General features: G+C 44.7%; 1 long non-coding RNA gene across 1 annotated transcript; it reads left to right on the top strand.

The window, feature by feature from the left end:
* The first annotated feature begins 727 nt into the window (after positions 1–727).
* On the top strand, positions 728–9,423 carry LOC141476703 (uncharacterized). Its single transcript, XR_012463680.1, has 3 exons — positions 728–985; positions 6,492–6,764; positions 8,967–9,423. It is a non-coding gene; the product is annotated as an uncharacterized lncRNA (long non-coding RNA).
* Positions 9,424–9,835: the final 412 nt, after the last annotated feature.

Genomic DNA, 9,835 nt, shown 5'->3' with positions numbered 1-9,835 from the left:
GAGATTTATGTTTAGAAAAAAACGAGATGAATGAAAATATTAATAAATAATGAAATAATAAATAATAATAAGAAAAAAAGGAAAAAAAAAGTATACAGTATATACAAAACCATATCAAGCTCCCAGGATGACGATCACGTCACCAGCAGGCAAAGGGAAAAGTCCCAGACTGGACTCGGTGATGGACAGGAGCTGGATTCCAGATCTGGACTCAGGAACACACGGATCAGGACCAAAGGCAGACGAACAGACAGGGTCCTCCTCGGACGTTGGCCATTGAAGAAAGAAAAGTTGACCCTTTGATCTCCCAGCTTTTATACTGAGCATGATGCAGATGGGATGGAATACCCTGTTGGTCAGTTTTGGGTCACCTGTCCTGTCCTCTCCTCCCTACAGGTGTGACCCCTCTACGCTTTTCCGCTTCCGACCCTCCAATGGGGCAAATAACAAATTTACCTGACCTTGGTTGTTATAGCAATAAGTATAAGCAAGGGCCTCTCTGCTCACCATTCCTTGGTATAATCAGGTCTTATCACTGTGAGAGTGAACAGTTTTTGGGGCCATGCAGAACATCTGGAAGATCGATCAAGACTGATTTTAGAACCCTTCTGAACATATGGCAGATCAAACAAAACTTAAACAGAACTAAGACTATGTTGCTTTAAGAATAAGATGGTTTCGAGCTGGCTGGACAGAAAAAAACCAACACACCATTGTGTGTGTCTGTGAAGGTCAGGCTGGAAAAGCACCTGGAGGAGTGTGTGTAGAGAGATGTGGCTGAAGACAGTCGCATACCATGAGAATGAGATTGCTCATCCTGTTTGGCAAAACAGCTCAGAAACTAGCTCTCTATATATAGCTTTGTGTATGTGAATAAAGGCTGCTTCTGCTTCTGCTTCTAGCATACAATTGCATCCTGATCAATCATCAACGCAAATTGGTGGCCTGTGTGAGGCTCGTCTTTTTTTGCCACACAACCCGATGGGTGAGTATACAGTTTTTTATTTCGTGGCCACAATTCCTTGTAAAAAGGAACAGTAATGCCTGTTGAAAAGGAAAGTTAGAGGGTTGTTGTTAGAAATGGGACAGATTGCATCGCATGAACATAAATTATACTTAAAGGTTTTGCAACAAATTTTGCATGCTGATGGCTATAATACTACTGAGAAGCAATCATCTCAATTGTTATTACTAGTAAAGGAACATTGCAATTGGTTTCCATCTGAGGGTACCTTTGATAGCTCACAATGGGAAAAAGTAGGAAAGCATTTACAAAATAGGAAAGAGCTGGGTTTTGATATCCCGGAATCAGCACTGGTAACCTGGCGTTTTTTATATTCGGCACTAGCTCAGTTAAAACCTAGTGAGGCTGTTGTAACTAAAGATGCTGAAGGCAAAAATGTTTATAATGACATTGAGACTTCCTCAAACGATCAAATTCCCAATAATCCCTTCGATCCTGGTCCAGTCAACCCAGAAACTGAACCTAACTTATATCCACAATTACCCCCCCCTCCCCAACAATTGAATATGCCGTTGTCAGAAAAGAGGCCTTTTCCAATCACCCCCACAGCACCTACAAACCCCTTTTTGAAAACAGAATCTGAAAAGCTTCCAGCAATGCAAAAGTGCAAGGAAGAAGCTTTAAAAATGGGGATTTTTCGTTTGCATTTTCAGTGATATATAAAGCTAATTGCCCTCCTGCTCATGAAGGATTACCTTATCAAGCTTTCAGGGAACTTAAAAAATCTATACACGAAAATGGGCTGCAGAGTTCATTTAGAGTAGGCATTTTAGAAGCAGTAGGAAATGCTTAACAATTTGCAAAATTTATTTGCGGCTTTAAAAGGTGACAATGATCTTAACCCTAGATGAGAATTATCTGAAGAATCGCTGAAAGAATTAGAAGTAGTAGCACAAAAGATTTCTGCACTTCAGGCAGACCGTATACGTAGGGAATTACCAGTGTCTCTTCTAATACTTAATACACTTCATCAACCAGTCAGATTAATTGGACAGATTGAGGATAATGCTAAGTTTTTTTATCTTGAATGGCTTTTCTTACCTAATACCTTGAGAAAGACTGTTTCTACCTTTTTGGATTTCCTTATCTGGCTGATAAGGGTAGAACACGTACCCAGGAACTAACAGGATATGACCCTGTTGATCTTTACCTACCGGTTACAGCACAAGAATATACCTTCCTATCTCAAAATTCTCTGCCATTTCAAATAGCGTTGGCTGATTTTGTGGGCAATATTCATTTTTCTCTACCTTCTTGTAAGTTACTACAGCAACTGCAGACATTGCCCCTTTGTCCCAAGGAAATTATATCTTCCATGCCTATTTCTGGGGCTCGCACTATATTTGTGGATGGGTCAGGGAAAACTGGAAAAGCTGCCGTTGCCTAGCAGACAGACATGCACTGGGAACATTCTGTAATGACTTTCTCTGGCTCAACACAGCTAGTGGAGCTTGGGGCAATACTGCACGCTTTACAGATTTTTTTCCAAAGGAACCTCTGAACATTGTTTGTGATTCTGAATACGTGGTAAACTTAGTGATGAGAATTCCCTTTTCCTTTATTAAGGCAGTGGATAATAAAGTTCTTTTTCAGATGTTTTTGGCACTAAAGCAAATATTGGAAGGTAGACAACATCCTTTGTTTATTACACATATTTGTTCGCATACCACCCTGCCGGGCCCTCTAACAGAGGGTAACGCAGTTGCCGATTCTCTCACTGCTGCAGTACTTAAATTGGACTTTGCCCGTGCATCGCATTCCTTTTTTCATCAGAATGCACAAGGCCTGAGTAAACAATTTCAAATTCCTTTAACACAGGCAAAAGACATAATCCGTGCCTGTCCTGACTGCCAGCGCCTCACACCCTTGCCTGCTCAAACAGGGGTTAATCCTCGTGGCTTGTGATCTAATGATATGTGGCAGTCGTATGTAACTCATTATTCTCCTTTTGGGTGCTTGCAGTATGTTCATGTTTCTGTTGATACCTTTTCAGGCGCACTATGTGCCTCTGTGCATACTGGAGAGAAAGGGCGTGATATTTGCAGGCATTGGACTCGTTGTTTTGCTATTTTGGGACTGCCCAAGGTCATTAAGACTGATAACGGCCCCGGGTACACTTCTCAAACTATCCGTTCCTTTTTACAGCAATGGGGTATAGATCACAATTTTGGCATTCCACATAATCCCACAGGACAGGCCATTGTTGAACGTAGTCATGCTCTGTTAAAACATATGCTTCAAAAACAAAAAAGGGGGAATATGTCACCCCAGGAACAACTGGATAATGCTGTTTTCACACTTAATTTTCTGAATATGTCGTCATATCTGGGGCAACTGACAAGTGCCATGGAAAGGCATTTTGCAATACCAGAAGGTTTCATAAAACGCCCAAAAGTTCTATATAGAGACCCTTTGTCTACTATCTCCTGGCATGGGCCAGTGGAATTGATGATGTGGGGGAGAGGGTTTGCGTGTGTTCTTCATGACAAATTTGGTGGCCTTTTATGATACTGCCACAGACTTGGTGGACAAGGGCAGAGCAACAGACGTCATCTACCTGGACTTAGGCAAAGCGTTTGACACTGTCCCATATGACATCCTGGTCTCAAAATTGGAAAGTCATGGGTTCGATGGATGGACCATTCGGTGGATCAGGAACTGGCTGAATGGCCGCACTCAAAGGGTTGTGGTCAATGGTTCAACATCCAATTGGCAGCCAGTGGCGAGTGGAGTTGCTCAGGGGTCGGTACTGGGACCAGTGCTGTTTAACATCTTTGTCAGAGACATGGACAGTGGGATAGAGTGCACCCTCAGCAAGTTTGCTGACAACACCAAGCTCGGTGGCTTGGTCGTAGAATCATAGAATCATAGAATCATCCAGGTTGGAAGAGACCCTTGGGATCATCGAGTCCAACCATCTACCCTACACTACAAAGTTCTTCCCTATATCATATCCCCCAACACCACATCTAAACGTCTCTTAAACACATCCAGGGATGGTGACTCAACCACCTCCCTGGGCAGCCTATTTCAATGCCCGACCACTCTTTCTGTGAAAAATTCTTTCCTAATGTTCAGTCTAAACCTACCCTGTTGGAGCTTGAAGCCATTCCCTCTCGTTCTGTCATTAGTTACCTGTGCGAAGAGACCAGCACCAACCTCTCTACAGTGTCCTTTCAAGTAGTTGTAGAGAGTGATGAGGTCTCCCCTCAGCCTCCTCTTCCTCATACTAAACAGTCCCAGCTCCTTCAACCGCTCTTCATATGATTTGTTTTCCAGGCCCTTCACCAGCTTCGTTGCCCTCCTCTGCACTCGCTCCAGCACCTCGATATCTCTCTTGTATTGAGGTGCCCAAAACTGGACACAATACTCCAGGTGCGGCCTCACCAGTGCTGAGTACAGGGGCACAATCACCTCCCTACTTCTGCTGCTCACGCTATTTCTAATACAAGCCAGGATGCCGTTGGCTTTCTTGGCCACCTGGGCACACTGCTGGGTCATATTCAGCCGCTTGTCAATTAGAACCCCCAGGTCTCTTTCTTCCAGGCAGCTTTCCAACCACACTTCCCCAAGCCTGTAGCGCTGCTTGGGGTTATTGTGGCCCAAGTGCAGAACCTGGCACTTGCCCTTGTTGAAACTCATGCCATTGATGTTGGCCCAATGATCCAATCTATCTAGGTCTCTCTGTAGAGCCTCCCTATCCTCCTGGGAATCAACACTCCTGCTTAGCTTGGTGTCATCTGCGAACTTGCTGATGATACACCCTATGTCCTTGTCAAGATCATCAATAAAGACATTAAACAGAAATGGTCCTAACACTGAGCCCTGAGGCACACCACTTGTGACTGGCCGCCAGCTGGATTTTAATCCATTGAGCACCACTCTTTGGGACCTTCCAGTCAGCCATTGCTTGACCCAGCGGATCGTATGCTGGATCCGTGGTCGACACGCTGGAGGGAAGGGATGCCATCCAGAGGGACCTGGACAGGCTTGAGAAGTGGGCTTGTGCAAATTCCATGAAGTTAAACCAGGCCAAGTGCAGGGTCCTGCACCTGGGATGCGGCAATCCCAGGCACAAATACAGCTTAGGCGGAGAATGGCTGGAGAGCAACCCTGAGGAGAAGGACTTGGGGGTGTTGGTGGATGAGAAGCTCAACATGAGCCAGCAATGTGCACTGGCAGCCCAGAAAGCCAACTGCATCCTGGGCTGCATCAAAAGAAGTGTGGCCAGCAGGTCACAGGAGGTGATTCATTGTGCCCTTGTTGCCAAGAGGGCCAATGGGATCCTGGGCTGCATAGGGAAGAGTGTGGCCAGTAGGTCGAGGGAGGTCATTCTCCCCCTCTATTCTGCACTGGTGAGGCCACAACTGGAATACTGCATCCACTTCTGGCTCCCCAGTTCAAGAGAGACAGGGAACTACTGGAGAGAGTCCAGCGTAGGGCAACAAAGATGATTAAGGGATTAGAGCATCTCCCTTACAAGGAAAGGCTGAGAGAGCTGGGGCTCTTTAGCCTGGAGAAGAGAAGGCTGAGGGGAGACCTTAATAAAAGAGAAGGCTGAGGGGAGACCTTAATAATGCTTACAAGTACCTAAAGGGTGGGTTGAAGGATGATGGAGTTGAAATCTTTTCAGTGGTTTCCAGCGATAGGACGAGGGGCAACGGGCACAAGCTGGAACATAGGAAGTTCCATTTAAATATGAGGAGAAACTTCTTTACAGTGAGGGTGATAGAGCACTGGAACAGGCTGCCCAGGGAGGTCGTGGAGTCCCCTTCTCTGGAGATTTTCAAGACCCACCTGGATGCAGTCCTGAGTAATGTGCTCTAGGCAATCCTGCTTTGGCAGGGGAGTTGGACTAGATGATCTCTAGAGGTCCCTTCCGACTCTGACAATTCCGTGATTCTATCCCTCTACTCTGCGCTCGTGAGACCCCACCTGGAATACTGTGTCCAGCTTTGGAGTCCTCAACACAGGAAGGACATGGACCTGTTGGAACGGGTCCAGCGGAGGGCCACGAAGATGATCAGGGGGCTGGAGCACGTCTCCTATGAGGACAGGCTGAGAGAGTTGGGCTTGTTCAGCCTGGAGAAGAGAAGGCTCCGGGGAGACCTTATAGCAGCCTTCCAATATCTGAAGGGAGCCTACAGGAGAGCCGGAGAGGGACTCTTTGTCAGGAAGTGTAGTGACAGGACAAGGGGTAATGGTTTTAAATTAGAAGAGGGGAGATTTAGATTAGATATTAGGAGGAAATTCTTTACTGTGAGGGTAGTGAAGCACTGGAACAGGTTGCCCAGAGAAGTTGTGGATGCCCCATCCCTGGAAGTGTTCAAGGCCAGGCTGGATGGGGCTTTGAGCAACCTGGTCTAGTGGGAGGTGTCCCTGCCCATGGCAGGGGGGTTGGAACTTGATGTTCTTTAAGGTCCCTTCCAACTCTAACCATTTTATGATTCTATGATTCTTCCAACAGTGCCATGTTGGCTTCCTGCTCGGCACGTCAAGCCCTATCATGAGCTGGTCAACCATCACAAAGAACCCTATACCACAGATGGAGACGACGGATCTGAACAAGGACAAGAGAACTCAGAAATGGAAGAGACCGTGTAGAGACGACCCAATCACATGGGGAAAATTAAAACAACTACAACAACATGCAAGTACCATGATGGCAACTGTGGATGCACCCCCAACCCCAGTTAACACCTTTTTGGCCTACCTAACTATCATTAGCAGCAACAGTACAGTAAGAGTTGTTTTGTTGTTGCACTTGATAAGCTGCATTGCGAATGCTCAACATCTTTATTTGGCACATGTTGTAGATCCCCCTTTGTCTAAACCCATAACGTGGTGGGATCCTGAAGTTCCGATATCTAATAACGACAGCAAATGGATAGGGGGAACATGGCTTCCACCAGCAGGTTTTTTTAGAAAAAGGAAAGGATTGGATTGATAGTAATGATACGCATATCTATCACACGGACCTGCCACCTCTGTGTGTAGCTACTAAAAAGTTACCTGTCTCATGATGACTGAGAAGTTTCACCTGTTTTACCAACAGAGAGAAAATGAAAAGACAGTGGTGGGGAATTTAACTTTCATTTCCATACCTGGCTTAGAACATGCTAATATTAGCACTAATACAATGCTGAGTCCCCCTGTAAGTATTCCTACATGTAAAATAGGAAGCGACATGGGATGTGGTGACTCTTAGTTGGATGCCTTGTAGCCTGCCTGAACCGGTGACACAACAAGCGGAAGCTATCAAATTCTGGGATTGGGGACCTCGTGGCCATCTAATAACCCAAGTCCTGTCATAAAGTAAATTTTTCGCAAAAAAACAGTGAAACCCTGATATGGTCCGAAGGAGGATTGTCAGGACCTGTTTTACAAGCTGAATTTAATAACACTGTCAGTCCTTTCTTTACCAAAATCTGGCGCATGGCTGCACCTTTTTTCACAAGGCATGTGGCTCATGGTGTATGTAGTAAAAAAGGTTGTGTTTATAGTTTAGATTTAACTCACATTCACAATGACTCTGTTATGATTTGTACCTCTCACAATTATGTATTTGTAGCATCAGCACATGTTACTATTTCACAAATCAATCACACTTTCCAGGTAAACTTGAGTAAGCCTTACTGTTTCAGTTGTCTTTCTCATGAGAATATTTCTGTACATAATCTGTGATATTACCAATGAGACACTGAGCTGAAGTATGGCTACCAGTAAATTTAACACGGGAATGGGAAGGAGAATCAGGATTGGGCCAATTAGCACGTGTCTTAAAGCAACAGCAGACTAGAAGATTTGTGGGTTGGCTTATAGCTTTTATTGTATATGCAATCATTATATTAGCCACTGCAGCCTGATTCGGAGAATGAATGGTTAAAGGTCGTTAGTGTAGATTTAGTACAGCTTGGCAAAGAACAGAGCTCGGAGCCCAGGAGCCCAGCATTCCAAGATAAGGAAATGGCCTTGTGTATAAGATAGCGGGAACAGCCTGCATGCTAAGGAGGAACCCAATTGTCTGGGTAAAGTGTCCATCTGGTCGGGACCAGTTTCGCGGTTTGGGGTCCAGACAGCCCAGCATTCTAAGCCAAAGGTAAAAGTACACGGTGAAGAAGACTACGAGCCTTCCTCCAGAAGACCCCGGCCCACGACCACTGGGCGACAGTATGCATGCGGCAAGGGGAGGAGACTTATGATAATGAGTTCCTAGAAATAATTAGAATAGTAACGCCTTTTCTTAGAATTAATTATAATAACCCAGCCCACATTAATGAATATGTATGCTTTTTATCATAAATAGATGCTTGTTTTACGAGCCAGTGTGCAAGTTAGGAGGAGAAATCCCCCTTGCACCCGGCGCCGCAATAAACATACCTGCTTTATAACTCTATTCGAGTTGTAGGGTTTGTTTCCGCGCGTCAAGCCATAGCAACCACAGCATTGACTAAATCTGTACAGACTGTTCATGAAGTAGCTTCTGCATTAAGCAACGTAACACAAGATCTTGCTATGCAGACAAGTACTGATCAGCAAATTTTGGCCTGTTTAGATGCTCTAGAAGCAGTGGTAATTTGGTTAGGGGATAGGCGGAGTGCTCTAACCACATGCACACGATTGCATTGTGATTGGGAATATACAGAGAAGAATTTATGTGCTACTCCCCTGCAGTGGAATCAAAGTATTAATGAGTGGCATCAAATTAAGCAACATATACTAGGAGCCTTCTCGACTAATGTTAACGGGATGGTTCAAGATCTAAACATAGCCTTACAAGGACAATTGATGGAATTACAAAAATTGGCACAAAAAAATGTTTTAGATGAATTATTGGACAGTGTAAAATGGTTAAATCTAAAAAACTGATTTACAGGCCTTAATCTGAGAATATGGATTTTCGTGGGGTTGGGTTGCACTTGTGCTGTTTTTGTTCTTGCAGTTATCAGAGTCATCTGGGGAATGGTGCATGGCCTCTGAAGAACTGAATTCAAAGTACTCGCCGTCCTCGCTGTGAACCCTATCTTCATAAAAAAAAAAAGGGGAAATGTTTGGGCTGTGCAGAACATCTGGAAGATCGATCAAGACTGATTTTAGAACCCTTCTGAACATATGGCAGATCAAACAAAACTTAAACAGAACTAAGACTATGTTGCTTTAAGAATAAGATGGTTTCGAGCTGGCTGGACAGAAAAAAAACCAACACACCATTGTGTGTGTCTGTGAAGGTCAGGCTGGAAAAGCACCTGGAGGAGTGTGTGTAGAGAGATGTGGCTGAAGACAGTCGCATACCATGAGAATGAGAGTGCTCATCCTGTTTGGCAAAACAGCTCAGAAACTAGCTCTCTATATATAGCTTTGTGTATGTGAATAAAGGCTGCTGCTTCTGCTTCTAGCATACAATTGCATCCTGATCAATCATCGCCGCAAACAGTTTCTGAACAATATGCTGTTAATTTCAGAGTTTACTTAGTGAGAAGAGGCCCAGCTAAAAAAGTAAAAAATACTGAACAGAAAATTAGTTCTGTTTTACCTCAAACCAGGACACTGGACTTGTGCAAAGCATCCTGCATGACATCCTGTCGGAGTGGGAGACGGACCCGGAGTAACGATGAGTCTCAATATGAGTATGGTCGTTCTCACTTTATTCAAGTTCACACAGAGTATAAAGACAGACAAGCAGAGCACGCGCTAGCAACAATTATACGATTGGCTTACAGTCTCTGTTCACGCGCCTAGAGCGCTCACACAATTAGTGCGGACCTCTTGTCCACGCGCAGCAGATGTTTCTCTATCTCCCAGAGGCAGTAC

This window comes from Numenius arquata, chromosome W (genome assembly GCF_964106895.1).
Source record: "Numenius arquata chromosome W, bNumArq3.hap1.1, whole genome shotgun sequence".
In the NCBI taxonomy this organism is placed as follows: Eukaryota; Metazoa; Chordata; class Aves; order Charadriiformes; family Scolopacidae; genus Numenius; species Numenius arquata.
Note: the sequence above shows the minus strand (reverse complement) of the source record. Positions and strands in the feature narration are given on the sequence as shown.